General features: G+C 46.6%; 1 long non-coding RNA gene and 1 other non-coding gene across 2 annotated transcripts in view; one reads left to right on the forward strand and one right to left on the reverse strand.

The window, feature by feature from the left end:
* LOC105062809 (uncharacterized) overlaps window positions 1–15,853 on the reverse strand; it is a 46,470-nt gene extending 30,617 nt beyond the window's left edge. The window contains exons 1-3 of the long non-coding RNA XR_006722032.2: window positions 10,168–15,853; window positions 3,524–3,703; window positions 3,090–3,198 (exon numbers count right to left, since the gene is read on the reverse strand). This is a non-coding gene — a long non-coding RNA (uncharacterized LOC105062809). The remainder of the gene's footprint in view (window positions 1–3,089; window positions 3,199–3,523; window positions 3,704–10,167) is intronic.
* TRNAS-AGA (transfer RNA serine (anticodon AGA)) lies at window positions 14,287–14,359 on the forward strand. The gene has a single exon. It is a non-coding gene; the product is annotated as a tRNA-Ser (tRNA).
* Window positions 15,854–16,738: the final 885 nt, after the last annotated feature.

Below are 16,738 nucleotides of genomic sequence, written 5' to 3' on the forward strand. Positions count from 1 at the left end.
GCCAGAATCTGTGAGCAGAGCGCCATCTGGCGGAAATACCTATGGATGCAGTAGGGCGGGTTTGTCGAGGCTAAATCCCTCTTTTCAATAAGGACCCGAGGCTCCAGGGAGGTTGAGAGTCCCTGATCCTGAGAGAGAGGGAGAGCCCTTCTCCCTACCTGCCCACCGTGTCTCGGGGGATCAGGGGCCACATCCAGGGCCCTTGAAGTTAGATCTGGGGCCGGCTGGCACAGGGTATTTGGCGGGGGTCCTCCCCACGGGCTCAACTCCCCGTGAGGAGCCTGTAATGGGAGCCCCAGGCGGTCGCCCTGCAGGCGGGCGCTGCGCAGGGGAGGCGGCGGGAGGAGGCTGTATGGGGCGCAGCTGGATGGACTCCCCCGTTGCAAGGCTACTGGTCGAGGAACTCAGGTGTGGAAGATGGAGGATGATGAAGGAACTGGCTGAGGGGGCCTCCCACCCAGATCTCCCCGCCCCCAGGGTGGTCTCTGAGGAGCACAGGGGCCCCCTAGAGGTCAGGGGGCTTCAAAGCAGACAGGCTGGGGTCGAGAGTTGGAGGCTGTCCTGGCTCCCTGGCTTCCCTGAGAAGGTGGCTGCAGAGTGAGTCTCAAGGCTCTCCAGGGTCTTGCCTCATCTGCGGAGGCAAGTGATGACAGGGGTCCTTGGCTCTGGTGGGCACAGAAGATACTCAGCCCTGATGGTTCCCCAGAGAGGGGTTGCTGGAAGAGCATGGGGCAGCCCGGCCCAGGGAACCTGCAGGAGGCTGGCAAACGTCAGAAGGTCCCCAGTTCTTAGGGTCTCAAAACGGTCCAGGAATTGTCTGTATCCACTTTTGAGTCCAGCCCTGCCCCTCAGGCCCTGACTACCTAGTAGGTTGGGACCTCCTTTGGGCTATTATAGCAGCCACTGGCCTGGCCTCTCTGCCACCAGCCCTTCCTCCCTCTGCTACACACACATTCAGCCAGACCCACCTTTGGGCTGGCATCTGGTTAACACTGGTCTCAGCATTTGTGCAGGCAGTGGGCAAACAACCGCGGGTCCACACCTTGTCCTTGGGAATGCTGGAGCCCAGCACAATGGTGGGCACAGAGCAGGTTCTCCCTCCACGTTTGCTGACTGACTGACTGACCGACCTTAGCAATGAATGAGATCTATGTGGCTGCTGCCCTTGTTTTCTCACAGTCCAACAGGGGAAACAAGTGTGAATTAAACAACTGCAAAAGATTAATCAGCAACTTTCCACATGATAAAAGACCAGGAGGGAAAAGTACAGAATTCTGTGGGAACTGGTCAGGTAGGCTTCCTGAGGAAGTGAGATTTCAGTTAAGATCTGAAGGGCAGGAAAGAGTTGCCCAGTGAAGTGCAGAAGAAAGAGTGTTCCAGATGGAAGGAACAGCATGTATGGGGCTGGAAGCACAGCTCCCATCTCAACTGATGCCCCCTCAGTGGCACTCCGTCATGGCTACCCAGCCGGGTCCCGTGCACTCCAGCCAAGCCCTCCAGCCAGATTTCTCTCTCTCTGCTCTCCTTCAGGGCTCAGGACCCCGCCAGATGGTCTTGTCCCCAGAGCCTGTCCTGTGTTCCCAGCTCTGTGCCTTTGCCTTGGTGCTGGGGCTTCCCCGGGAACGCCCTTTCTCCCACCGCTACCTGTTCAAAGCCTTCCCTCAGCTCCAGTTCTCAGTGAGCTGGAGTCAGCACCTCCATCCTGTCTGTCCCGCCGAATACAACTCCCCCCACCCCCGCAGACAGCAGGCATGGAGCAGCTATCTGAAGGCTCTGAGAAGTACACAGCAGGCGTACTGGGGAAGAGAGCAGAATTCGAAGCCACCCCAGCACCAGCAGTGATTCACTTCTCTTATTCTCCAGCATGGGCATACCTCCTTTGATTGCCCTTCGCAGATATTGCGGCGGGGTTTTGTTTGATTGTTTGGTTTCCGTTTTTACAAATTGAAGGTTTGTGGCAACTTTGTGGATCAGATGATGGTTAGCATTTTTTTAAACCAATAAAGTATTTTTTAATTAAGTAAGTGCATAGCTTTTTTTAAACATAATGCTACTGCACATGTAATATACTATGGTATAGTGTAAACATAACTTTTATATGCACTGGGAAACCCCAAAATTCCTGTGGCTTGCCTTATTGCAGTCGTCTGGAAGGGAGCCTGAGATACCTCAGAGGTAAGCCTGTATTTCCCTGCCTGAGCTCCAGGCAGACAGAAACCTGCAAGTGGACCCGGCTGGTGATGGCTCTGATCTGGGCAGTGAAGGCCTGATCAGCAGTTTGATGCCAGTCGTCTCATGAGAGAATCCTTACCAAGTACATCTGCATCAGTGACACAACTATTCCATCAACAGTGGTGATATATTCCCATGGTTTGCTGCCCCCAGAGGGGTGTCTAATCTGCCAATCCAGAGTCTTCCCCATAGCAGGCAAGATGGCGGGCCATGGGCAACAACAGACTCAGGGGAGAGAACAATCGCGGTCACTTTCTGTTTGACGGAGCTGAGCAGCTGCAACAGTGCTGAAGACGCCATCAACGTGGCTAAACTACCAGTGCACCAAGCCCCGGAATTTAGAGGAATCTTTGTGAAGCCAGGACCCCATGAGGTCAGTGGCTTTGCTTTAGGGGGCAGTGGTGGGGGGTACTGTTTCCCCTAGAGGGGTTACTGCCCCTTTTTTATGTAATGCTGAGATGCCAAGAGGGCCAGGCCAAGAGGCTCTTGAATATGCCGTTTCCTTTTGAACAGAGAGGCCTGTTGGGCTCTTTCCACCTTGCTAGTCATTGAGTCTGCGTTGATACCCTCCAAGACGGGGTGTCAGGCCAAAGAGGAACATGCCACCCATAGGTCAAGCGTGCACTTTCAACAAGAACTTGGAAACGCCTTTCTCAAAAACGAAAACAAAAAGTGTAGTAGGTAGCTTGTCCAGCAGGTGGCGCTGTTATACTAGGAAATGCCTCTGCCTAGTATGGCGGCCATTAAATCTTTAAAACTGATTCCTCCTCCTGCTAGAATTATTTTTTGTTTCTGCTGGACCACCAGGGATGGTTTAGGGAGGAAAGGATAGAGGGGAGGTTGCAGTCTACACGTACCTCTAGCACTTCTGTACATGCAGCGATCCCGGATGGAGAATCCCCTCTGACACGCACCTGCGGGGAAGCGCAGACTCAGGGCACGTCGGTTCTTAGCATCCTTCCAGCTCTGGAAGCCACAATAGCACAGAGAACCGGCCCACAGGGCCACTTAGGATTTCCTTCCCCTCAGCCAACTTCGCCAAAACCCCATCGTTTGAATTCTGGAGCCTTGACTCTCCCTGAGGACATGGACCAGGGAGTCTAACATGCAAGCGAGTCAGGGGATACAGCGACATGTCCCTAACACCAGGACACCACGTTATCCCCCGGCCAGGAACTCAGGGAGCACGGGGTCGGGCGGTGGGTGATGGAGGCTAGCCCGCGGGGGACAGTGGGAGCAGAGGGAAGGAAACAATGTCAGCTTCTTTTCTCCCTTCCTCCAGGGCCTATACCTGAGCACGCCACTTCTCCTCCCCGCGTCTGGTGCGTTGCCCAGCGAATTCTTTCTTCCTCTGCACAGGCCACCGCCTTCCAGCCTGCGTCCTCTGTGCTTTGGGCCTCCACCCATTGCTGAGAAGTGGCCCAGGCGAAACAATGGTCAGAACTTTGCTGTCTTGGCTCCATAGCAGGAGCTGTAGGAGAACAAGAAACTCAAAGAGAATTGTCTCTCCCAACACTGAAAAACTTATATGACGAGATCATGTCAAAAACATATTCAATAGCTTAAAATGGAATACTTAAAAAAAATTAAGTAACCTAAACAAAGGTAGGAAAGGGGTATCAGAGAAACGAAAAATAGAAAACAAATAATAAAACGGGAGGCCTAGATTCATACATATCAATAATGGCATTAAATGTAAATGAAGTAAACACATCAATTCAAGACAGACATGCGCAGAATGGATTTTTAAAAAAATGACCCACATACATGCTGTCTATGAGAAACTCACCTCACATACCAGGATACAGGTAGGGTAAAAAGAAGAAGTGTGAGAAAAGCTATTCCATGGAAACTCTTAACAAGCCAAAGCCAAAGCCAAAGCAAAAGTGACTATATTAATATCAAAGTAAGCTTCAGAGCTAAGAAATTAGCAGAGTTAAAGAGAGACAATACAGATTGATAGAAGAGTCAGCTCACCTAGAAGGCATAACATTTCTAAATGTATAGACACTTGAGATTAGAGCTTCAAAATGTAAGAAGCAAAAAATTGTAAGCAAAATGTAAGAGCAGATAAGGAGTCCACATTTCCACAGTTATACTGGGAAGTTGCAGCACTGTGTAATGTGTAGAAATAGTAGACAGAAAATTGGCAAGGACAGAACTGAACAACACCATCAACTAACTTGAATTGATTGGTATTTATGGAACATTGCACACATTCGTTTCAAGCACACAGGGAGCATTCAAGATAGACTGTATCATGAGTCATGAAGCAAACCTTAAAAAATTTAAAAGGATTGAAATCATACAAAATATGCTTTCTGACTATAATGAAATTAAACTAGAAATCAGTAACAGAAAGATAACTGAAAAAAATTCCAAACACTAGGAAAGAAACAATATACTTTTTAAAAGGAAATCTCAAAGGAAATTAGAAAATGTATTAAAATGAAAGAAAATTAATATATAACATACCAAAATTTGTGGGATGTAGCTAATTTATTGCATTAAATACTTATATTACAAAATAAGAAATGTCTTAAAGCAACCATCTGAGCTTCCCCTACAAGAAACTAGGGGAGAGACTAGGGAGGAGGGGAAGCAAAATAAACCCAAAGCAAGTAGGAGGTCAGAAATAAAAAGGATCAGTTATTAATGAAATTGAAAATAAACAGAGAAAATCAATGAAACCAAAAGGTGGTCCTTTGAAAAAACAAGACAAATGATATACTTTAAGTCAGACTGACAAACAAAAAAAGAAAGAAGAGAGAAATGACCATATCCGGAATGAAAAAGTGAACAGTTGTAGACCTCACAGACTTTAAAACAATAATAACATCCCTGTGCAAATGAATTTGACAGACTGCAAGAAATAGGTCAAATCCTCAAAACCCACAAACTAGCCAAAAAACTTACCCACAACATGAAGGATAACTCAGTCCTATAAAAATTTTAAAAATTGAATTTGTAATTTAAAACTGCACTAAAAAAATCTCCAGGCCCTGATGCTTTAATGGATAAATTATTTTCTTTTAATATAGCAGCCTCATTGGGATATAATTCACATACCACACAATTCACCCATTTAAAGTGTGCAATTCAATAGTTTTTGGTGTATTTAGAGTTGTGTAACCATCACCACAACCAATTTTGGAACATTTCATCACCCCAAAAAGAAACCCTATACCCATTAGCAATCACCCCCCATTTCCTCCCAACTCTCCAGACCTCAGTGACCACTAATGTATTTTCTGTCTCTATGGATTTGCCTATCTTGAACATTTCATATAAATGGAATCATATAATGTGTGGTCTTAGTGACTGGTTTCTCCCTCTTACCATATTTTCAAGGGTCATCCATGTCAAATATAGCATGTATAAATTCTTTCTTTTTATGGTCAAGCAATCTCCCATTAATATGAATTTATCACATTTGATCGATCCATTCATTAGTTGATGGGCATTTGGGTTATTTCCACTTTTTGTCTGTTATAAATAATATAGCTGTAAACACTTGTGTGTAAGTTTTAATGTGGACATATGTTCGCATTTTCCCTGGGTACATACTCAGGAGTGGAATTGCTGGGTCATATGGTAACTCTGAGTTTATCTTTTTGAGGAATGGCCAGACTATTCCAAAGCAGCTGTAGCGCTTAAATTCTCACCAGCAGTGTATGAAAGTTCTTGAAAACACTTGTTATAATTTGTCTTTTTGAAAAATTCTAGCCATCCTAGTGAGTGTGAAGTAGTATCTCATTATGGTTTCGATTTGCATTTTCCTCGATGGATCATTAGGGATGTTGACGCCCCTTTTCATCTGCTAATTGCTAATTTGTGTATCTTCTTTGGAGAGATGTCTATTCAGATCCTTCCCTTTAAAATTCCCCTTAAAATTACTTGTCTTTTTGTTATTGAATGGTAAGTGTTCTTTATATATTTTAGATTTAAGTCCCTTGTCAGATACATGATTTGCAAATATTTTCTTCTATCCTGTAAGTTGTCTTTTCATTTTTTTTTTTTTTTTTTTTTTGGTGGTATCATTTGAAGCACAATCATTTTAAATTTTGATTAAGTGTGTTTTATCTTTTGTGGTTGTTGTTTCATATACTTTTGTTGTCATATCTAAGAATGCTTGTTCTAATCCACATTCTTGAAAGTTTATGCCTATATTGTTTTCTAAGAGTTTTATAGTTTTAGCTGTATCAACTAAGTCCAGGGTCCATCTGAGCTAATTTTTATGTGTAGTGTGAGGGGTCTTTTGCATGTGAGTATGCAGTTGTCTCAGCACCATCTATTTAAAAAACCTGTTCTTTCTCCATTTGATTGTCTTGGCACCCTTGCTGAAAATCAATTGACTATAAATATGAAAGTTAATTTCTGGGATCTCAGATCTATTTCATTGGTCTGTATGTCTATTCTTATGTCAATACCACGCTTTCTTGATACTGTAGCTTTGTAGCAAATTTAAAATGGGCAAGTGTGAGTTCTCCAACTTTGTTCTTCTTTTTCAAGATTGTTTTGGTTATTCGGGTCCTTTGCATTTCCATATGAATTTTAAGATCAGCTTGTCAATTCAGGCCAAAAAGGCCCTCAGGATTTTATGGGATTGTGCTGAATCTGTAGATTAATTAGTAAGTATTGCCATCTTAAAAAATATTAAATCTTCCACCCATGAACATGGATTGTCTTCATTTACTTAAGTCTTCCTTAATTTCTTTCAACAGTATTTTATAGTTTTTAGTGTTCAAAGCTTGCACTTTAAGTTTATTCCTGTTTTATTTTCTGGTGCTGTTATAAATGAAATTATTTTCTTAATTTCACTTTTGGATTATGCATTGCAAGTTTATAAAAATACATTTTAAAAAACTCATCCCTATCATGATCTGAATTAAGGCCAAACTTGTTTCTTTACTGCATTTTAAGAAGTTTAGAGGAGGAGACCAGTTACTGATGTTTTTGCCACACAAGTAATCCATGAATGCATACTCCTCATAAAAGGTTCGAACAATGCAGGAATGTTCAGAGGGAAACACCACAGTCTCCTCAACTACATGCCCCCATCCTTCTTGCTTCCTGCCCCAAGTGCCAAGCACTGTGAACACTGCTTTGCATTCATTCAGTCCACGTGCTAAAAACACATTTTTTAGTATATTATATGTCCAATTTATATTTTTGGTATATTGATCTTGCATTCTGCAAATTTGATGACCTTGTTTATTAGTTTTTTTAGTACACTCCTGAGGATTTTCTCTATTCAAGATCATGTCATCTGCGAACATAGTTGAGGAAAGATCACACAAGGTGGTGCATGTGTCTGGCAGTGAGCCCTCATGTGAACCTGAAATTCATTCTGACCAGTTTCGTTTATATTTCTGAGAATTTATATAAGCACTTAATTTCTTTTAAGCCATTTAAACAGCTCATCCACAAACCAATCTTGGCAATACCATTTGGAGGCAGAGACACATCACATTTATAATGTACACACAGACATACACTCACATACATACACACAGGCAAAGATCCCACAGTTTCCTGCTTGAATTTAAAAAGACCTCTTTTTCCCTTCAGTCTCAGGGATCACAGATGATTAGATAAAAGTCCCTGAGAGCCCAAGCAGATCATTTACATCTCAAAGGCCCAGGGAGAGAAATGCAAGTTCCTCCCAGAAAGCTAGCTTCCACTAACTGCACGTGCAAAAACCAGTTTTGGAATGTCAAAAGAGCCCCATCTTGGCCCTTTTTAGGGTGAGAGTTCCTTCAGTTTCTAAATAGCCGATTCAGTTTAAATCGATAACAGTAATAGAGAATAACAGACATCATTCACTTACATCACAGGCCTCACTTCCAGAGGGACTTGAATCAGCGTTCAAGTTACCAAGGACCCTCTAACGAAGGTCAAAACCAGGAAGAGAGAATAGGGTTTGGACTAATGTACTGAGACACTCACACACATACACATACCCCCAAGAAAAAAAACCAAACCAATTCCAAAAAAAATTTACTTTGATGCAATAGCATAAAAGCCCACACATAAGGAAGTTCGTCCCATTTTCCTTTCCCTTTTAACAAAACAGTTCTATTTGAGAGACGGTGTAATAATTTAAAGAGCCATGAGGGGCCATTGTTCTCCAGATCCTAAGGAGGACTGAGGCCAAGCAGTGTTACAATAAAATATTATTTTCTTTCATTCATGGGAGCGTAGCTGGTGATCTCCCAGTTTTGTAAAATACAGCCTAGGGGACTCCAAGATGGAACAGAGCTCTGATCAACCATGTTTAATTAGTCATGGCTGGTGTTGTCAAGTATCAAGCAAACATCAAACCAGTGCAACGCAGAACAGTCTCTCAGGGTTGCAGTTGCCTAGCTCTAAAAAGGGAAGATTCTCAGCCAATATTGTGCCGTAAGCGAAGCCAGTGCAATAGGGAAGAATACGCTGGTGTCATCACATGCAGGCTCTGCTACCAGAGACATCTCAACCAGCCAGTGCAAGTACTGATATACACACAAAGCTACGACTGACAAATGCAAAAAGAATCAAAGGAGATACAGTCCAAAATTCCACTCCCACTCCCAGATAGAGGCATCCAAACACATTTCCTGAAAGGGCATGAACTCAGATGGAAGGGGAAGAATTCCCAGCCCGCACAAGCTGGAGCAACTCACACCAAAAACGAAAGCCAAAGTGGACCCTCAGTCAGGACATTTCTCAGCTCCAAACTGCTTTGTGCTGAGGCAGCTGGTGCCTGTCAAGGAGTGACCCTCCAGGTTCCCCAGAACACAATGAGCTCTGGCAGCTGCTGGGGATTCAGGGAAGGGGCTGCCCCCCAGCCAGGGCTAACCTGCCATGGGCACAGGCTCCTGGCTGTCTCACCAAAATTATTGTCAAAAGCAAGTTCATGTGCCTGACACACAGTGAGGTCAAACAAACCAAAACATCAGAGTCTGGAGCAGAGCAAGGCTTACCTCAAGGGCCAATCCAGGAGAATGGGTGGCTCGAACTCAAAAGACCTGAACTTCATGATGGTTTGGGGGGAAGAGGTTTTAAAGGCAAATTTGGGGTGTGTGACTTCCTTCTGATTAGGTGGTGGTGAGGTAACAGGGTGGTGTTCCAGAAATCTTGTCCTCAGCCTAAAGTTATCACCCTCCACCTGAGGGGTGGGGTGGGGCTTAGCTCCTGTAGGAGAACTCAAAGATACATTGTTATGTATCTTCCTTGAGGACAAATTAGGACTCTGCCCATCACTGAACCGTTGTTTGACTGCCTTGCCTTTGTTTCTGTGTTCTCTCACTTTCAGGATTAGTAACTGTTTGAATCTGCCCTTTGGAACTCAGGGGAGGTATAGGAGGCTGAAGATTTTTTCCTACAAACAAGAAATGGGGGACACTGGAAAGTTCTTCTACCTGGAGGGCCACACAGGGTCTTGCTCGGTTTCACTGCCAGAGCTGGGGGCCCCTCTCCCCCGCAGAGTCAGTCCTCTGAAGGCTGTCCCTGCCTGGCTGGGTTCCTAAGAGGCGAGTGTCATGGATGCCACCCTGTCTGAACCAGTTTACTCTAAGAGCCCCTGAACCCCTCCTTCAGCCCCATCATGCGCCCCTGGCTCCAGCTTCTTCTCCCGGGCAGAAAGCAACCCCAGACCCAGAATGTGCCCACCCCTAAGGCGTCTCCAAAATAGAGAAGAAGGGAAGTGGGGTTTTTCACAGTCCTGCATTCCTTCTACCCAAGGTTGGCATCCACTTGTAAGTCCTGGGAGAATGGGATTCTTTGAGGAGGGGCGGGAAAAATATGGGGAGAACAACCCATCTTAGCATAGGGTCCTTCAAAGCAAATTCTAAATGACTCCATATAAGTAAAAGTAAAAAGAGATGGATAAAAGCTAACTTGATATTAAACATCTTAATATCCAGAAACTCTGCACCTATACGTATTACGCACCTGTAAAGCAGTTTCCAAAGACTCAGCACATTTTAATTGCTCGCCCACTTGGGCTGGGCCGTGGTTCTGGAGCAGGCACCATGGCCTCATACTGGGGTGCCCACAGTTCAGCAGCAGAGATGAGGTGAGCTGTGCCGGCGGGTTTGCCTGCTCCTGACAAGAGTCTACCTTGAACCAGGCAGTTCTTAGGTTGTTCTGTGGGTTTGGGGGCTTTCAAGTGCACAGTCTCCTCTTAGTCGAGGGCACTAGGGTACTTGTGGTTCTAGGACATGGCTTGGGTGCCCTGGCTGCTCCCAGAGGGGCCCAGGCCTTGGCGGGGACAAAGGCCCTGCTACCTCTGAGAAGCTGATGGCTTCACTCAGCACGAAGCCAGCCAGGCTCACCACCAAGCTCTGCGCCAGCTGCCTGGTACCCAGTGCCCTCCACACACAGATGTTATCGAACCCAAGTTCATGTGCCCAATGCACAGTGAGGCTAAACAAACAAAATGTTGGCGTTTGGAGCAGAGAAATATTTCTTGATCAAGAGGGCACCAAGCCAGAAGATGGGAGATGTAGGTTTGTCTCAGGTCCATCTTACGGGCTGGCTGGGGCTTAAGACTTTTTAAAGCAACATTTGGGGTGAGGGTTGCAGGAGGCATGACTTTCTTCTCATTGGCTGGTGGTGGGGTGACAGGGTGACGTTTCAGGAATCTGAATCATCAACCGTCTGGTTCCCACCAGGCTGAGGTCCACAGTGCCGGTGCTCAGTGTATATCCACCATCTTCCACTTTAGTTCCCGAAGAACAACTCGAAGAAGTGTGTCAGATAGTCATGCATATGCCTTAAGGAGGAACTCGGACTCTGATCGATGAACTGCTGTTTCTTGACTGCTTTTCCTTTGTTTCTGCATTCCCTTCCTTCCCTAATTAGTATCTGCTTGAATTTCCTCTTTGGAACTCAGGGAAGGTCCAGGAGACTAAAACCTTTTTCCTACAAACAAGCACAGAGGGGCTTTTGTACCCAGGAGGGCCCGCAGGGTACACAGGTTTCCCCGACAGTGAGGTCAGTCACCTTCCTACCTCCTTCCCGCCCTGGGCAGCATGAGGGTCAGCGGTCAGCCTTGGCAGGTCGCTTCCCCGAGTCAGGCACTGTGCCTGCCTCCTTTTGAGTGGGGTCAAGTTCAGTCCTTGAGTCAGGGCATCACACCCTCCTGCTCACCGGAGCTCAAAGGTAAGTTCTGACTCCTCTGGAGCACTGTAACCAGGAAGGCCAGGGAAGGAAACTCCTGGCAGAGGAAGGCCCGGGATCCAGAGCCCTGCCGGGTCATGCCATGCCCGCCCTATGTGCTCCTCAGCCCGTCCCAGGAGGCACAGGGGCCCATGTGCAGATCCTGCCCCAGAAGATGCCCCAGATCCCCTCCAGCCCGCTGCCTCTCCGACACCAGGTAATCACACCAGCTGCACTCCAATTATAATATCTTGAGAGATATTATTCTCTTAAGTTGAAAAAATAACACTATTATGAGCAGAGCCTGCTGGAAGAAGGGCTGAGAGCATTCAGAAGATGCATTGCTGTTAGTCGGTTTTATGGCACATTTGCATTTAAATAGATTCTTTAACTCTTTCTCTGAACTTCACAAGAAGATAGCCTTAAAAGTGCTGACTCACAGGGAGGCACGTGCTTAATTTTCACTTTAATTCAAACACTGATACGTTGTCTGATCTTAGCCATTCCAGCTCAAATGACATTTGCAAATGCAGGTTTTAAGTTAGTATTCCTTTGTTCTTTTTGGTTAAAAATCACAGTTCTTGGACCTGTGTTATAGGAAAGATGCTGGTCCCACAGGCTGGCCTGGCTGGCCCTGGTCTGAACTCTCCTTACGAGCTGCCCAGCCGCGCGTCTCCTGCAATCCACTGCCTCCCTCAGCCAACATCAGGGAGCCTTGCATCTTGCAGGAGAGCTCACCGGGAAAGGGCTCGTTGTACCAAGGACCCGTCCTAGCATCAGCCAGTGGTGTGTCAGAACGGGCTTGTTCCGCGTCCCAAGAGCTGATTATTGCATTTCCAGGAATTCTGCAAGCTAGTTCTTCCACGGCCATTATTAAAGCTTAAATTAGGTAAACTTACAAGTAAACAAATTATCCTAAAAATGAAGTTGAAAAAGACAAAACTCATCGCTTCATTATTGTTGTATTACTGTTGAAACAGAGGGTAATCATCAGTTAGATCCATTACACCTGTAAGCTGCCTTCACTGATCAAGTGCACTTTGTTTTTACAAGACCTTGCATGTCCTCAAGCCTCGCCTGGCCTAAACAATGAGATGTTTGTCAAAGATGTAGTTTCAGAAACTTGGACTCAGCTGTGTCCAGTCTGAGCTCCAGCTGGTGAAGCCTGAGACCACCGACCCTTCATCTGGGCCTGTGCGAGTGTCCTCGATGACCTTTTGACGTCATGGGGCCCAAAACTGCCCCCTCAGAGGATGCTGACGCCACTATTTTCTGAGCACAGGTCTCATAAAGATGCCTGTTGCTCAGCTGCCCCTGCACAGAAGGACGATTCTCTCATCTTTTTCTTATCTCCAATTACCTTTCCTCCCACTCCCCACACCTTAGCTTTATCCCAGAAATATCGAGAGCCCCTCACCTGCGTGGAGGTGGATTTGAGATTTGTTCTCCAGCCTCCTCACTTGGCTGCCTCACGATAAGCCCTTTCTCTGCTGCAAACCTAGGTGTCTCAGCTTGGTTTGCTGCACATCCAGCCGACAAAGCTGGTTCAGTAATGCTATGTCCCTGAGGTCATTCACACATGGAATTTGTATTTTATGGCAAGACAAGAAAAATTCAAACAAAATTTTGCTCTGGCTGTTTGGGCCTCCTTCTCCCCTTTAGTATGTATTGGGCATCTGCAGTAACCAGCCCTCCTTAAGGGATAACCTTTCTTCTTAATTTTTTTTTTTTTTTAAATAATGGAGGTACTGGGATGGAACCCAGGACCTCATGCATGCTAAGCACGTGCTCTCCCACTGAGCTATACCCTCCCCCTGCGTCTTAATCTTGAAAGGAGTCATGATGACCCACTGCTTTGTACATGCAGATCTGGACTGTGTAAACTGTCATTACGTCACTTGATGTATGACCCTTTGTCTCAAAAACTTATATAGCTGTGCTTTGTCCTCTAATGGGCAGAACGGTCCTCAGAGCTTTCTGAAAGGCTGACTCCCAGGTTATAATCCTGAGGTTGGCTTGAATAAAATTTTCTCTTTCTTTCCTAGATTGACTATTGATTAATTTTTTCAGCAACAGGTGGGAGGACTATGTAATGGTGTTTAGTAAGGTTGCACTCGTGCTTGAAATTGGTGGGGTCATCTACAAACCTGTCCCCTTTTTTTTCCCCAAAGAGCTGATTGTTAACCGATACCATCACACCACTGATAACCGGGCCACCTGGAGGAACTATGGGCCTCCTTCCTGCCTTGTCTGTCAGCCCCGGGCAGGACAGCGGCCGGGCAGACTCCTAGAAGGGCGACTGTCAGCCCTTCAGAGGTTGCTGGGCCAGCGCCAAAGGCCTATGCGGTGTTTCTACTGACGAGCCCAAAGTAGCAAAGGAAAGCAGCTGAGGGAGCCGGCTGAGGTCTGTCCTGCTGCCTGTGTACTCCCTCCCTCTCTCGGCTCTGGGAAAACTCCCCAAAGGGACCTCCACCCCTTCCTCTCCCTCAGCCCTAGACCCACTGCACCTGGCAGACGTGTGGGGCCTCAGGCCCAGCATCCTGAGGACACCCCAAGACTCCCGCCTCTCACCTGGGCGGCGGGGAGCAGCATCTCACTGCTTTCTCACCCTTCAGCCCTGCCCGACCTGCCAGACCTTCACTTCACGGAACTCATGATGACCCTCCACTCCTCTAGGACCTACGCTGGCTCCCTACTGCTTGCCACAACCCTCACCAACTCCCCTCTCAGGGACCCACACTACTCCATAGTCCAGTCACCACTTCTCATAATGAGACTCAGAGAGGGAGCAAGTGACAAACATCTTTGTGCATGTTAGTTGGTTAAAAAAAAGGAAGGGGGACATTTGCCTACTCTGACATCACCAAGGCAAAGTATCTTCTTTATCAAAAAGAAAATCACTTAGCGGGGGGAGGGTACAGCTCAGTGGTAGAGTGTGTGCTTAGAATGCACGAGATCCTGGGTTCAATCCCCAGTACCTCCACTAATAAATACATGAATAAACAAACCTAATTACCTACCCCCCAATTTTTTTTTTTAGTTAAAAAGCCAAAAAAAAAAAAAAAAGGAGAGAAATTTCTCAAAAAAAATTTTTTTGAATGGTTCGGATGCCAATTCCCTGCCCTTTTAGCCCCATGGCTTCCTGTCCTCCAATGTTGCTGTCACAGCCCTGTGGCTCCCACCCACACCTCATCCAGGGCATCAAAGGCCCAAGATTTGGTATGGGTTGGGGGGGTCCCCATTCACTTCAGGTATAGAGAGGGGCTTCAGCAGGGTGCTTGAAGAGCTTGATTCGTGTTCTGCGGTTTGGGGGCACAATGGTTTGGGGGTACGTGATGCTGCCTGGAAAATGCAGGGCAAGAGGCTGGTGGGCCCATGGCTTTCAGCACAGAGCAAAGCAGAGGTGGGGGATGGGACCCTGGCCCCTCCGGGTGATGCCAGAGCAGAGTGAACTGAGTTTTAAAGGGTGGGTGGCACTCAGAAAAGACTGGAAGATCAGGGAAGGCATTCTAGGCAGGAGGAGCAGAGCACAAGTGCAAAGGCTACAGCAGAAATGGCACGTTCCACCCTCAGGGGTGCCAGCAGCCTGGCTGAGTGCAGAGGCATCTTTCCAGCAACTGTGAGAGGCAATGGAGAAGGCACCTGGGGCCCTGCCTCCCTGACCGCTCACCCTTCTGCTTGGTCTCCTGCCAGCCTCTTCAGGGCTACTTTTGAAACAAGAGGGAAGGGGGCAGGGCACAGACATTAAAGGAATGACACAGCAATGACAGGACAAATTGGTTAGAACCAAGATGGCAGAAGATTTGACTTCGGGTAGACCTTGAGCCTCATGGCACACCCACAGGTGCCATGACAGTTCCCAGGTTGACCATAAAAGGTCAAAGAGTGGGCGGGACCCAATCCATGGAAATCCCCACCCCCTCCCCAAAGTAGTTGGAATAATCCTCCTACTCATTAGCATATGAAATTACCAAGCCCATAAAACCTAACAACCCCACACCTTGTGGTTGCTCTCTCTCTTGCCTTCTGAGCAGCCGTCTACAGAGTGTGCCTCTCTCTAAATACACTTGCTTTCACTTTACTACACCTTGCTCTTGAATTCTTTCCTGTGCAAGGCAAATATTCTCCGACAATATTTGTCTCCCTGCATCCCCTAATCTCTCCGGATTTTAATGCCCTCTCCATTCATACCCCATCCCCAGACTCCTCCTCTAGCCCTGCCTCCTTCATAGCTCCACTTACTCATCCAATCAACTTCTCAAATCCAACACACCCAGCTCTGACCTCCTGATTTCCCCCTCAAAACCCATTCTCCCATCATCCTCCTCTCTGTGAATAACATCACCATTGTAGGGGTTCTGAACAAGCCTTCCCCAAATGCACCATTTTTCATGAGGATTATTTTGAGCTGAAGGCAACTGAGACCCTGTGGGCTCAAGGGAAACTATTGCTCCTCCCTTAACCACCTGGAAGAATTCAAATCGGGGATTTTTTCCCCAGAAAAATAGTTATTATCAGAGATAAATTTTAGCTAAGTGACCCCATCTATTTGGCAGGGTAGACCCCTAATTACCAAACATCTACTTTTCTTCTCATTGTCCTGAGAATGACCCTCCTGTCCTTGGAAGCCCCAGGCCCCTGTCCCCTTCCTTAGCTCAGGATGGGACATACACCTAATTTTACCCTTTTGTCTCCGACCCTCTCATGCATATGGTGTTCCCATATGTATGAAATTAAATTAATTTTCTCCTGTTACTCTGCCTCATGTCAATTTTATTCTTAGACCAGCCAGAAGAACCTTAGAAGGGTAGAGGAAAGTTTTTTCCTCCCAACACCATCCCCCCAGCCAGAAGTCAGGGGCCATCCTTAAGTCTCCTCTGTCCACATCCAACTTACGTCCCCACACCTGGTTGACTTTTCTTCCAGGGATCATTCATCTCCAGTCATTTCTCAACATCTCTAACTCACTATCCACCCCACCCCCCGCCCTCACCCTCACCCCCAGCAAACAGCCACCATCACCTCTTGTCCAGACAACTGGCCTCCCGCTGCCCTCTTTGTCCTTCACGCCCAATGATTTATTCTTTACACAGCAACTAGAGCAATTTTTCTGAAAATGTAGATCAAATCATATTACTTCATGGCTTAAACCCTCCAATTGCTTCCCATAGCATCCAGAATTAAAGGAGAAGCTCTTTACCCTGGCCTAGAGGGCCCTCTGTCTGGTTCCTTCTTATGCTCCAGGCCCATCGCGTGTCCTTACCATGGCACACCTCTCCTGACTTGAGATTTTGCATGCACTGGTTTTCCCTTCTGAAATGCTCTTCCCCAGTTCTCACCCTTCGGGGCTCAGCTTAAATCT

This window comes from Camelus bactrianus, chromosome 24, assembly GCF_048773025.1.
Source record: "Camelus bactrianus isolate YW-2024 breed Bactrian camel chromosome 24, ASM4877302v1, whole genome shotgun sequence".
NCBI classification, from domain to species: Eukaryota; Metazoa; Chordata; class Mammalia; order Artiodactyla; family Camelidae; genus Camelus; species Camelus bactrianus.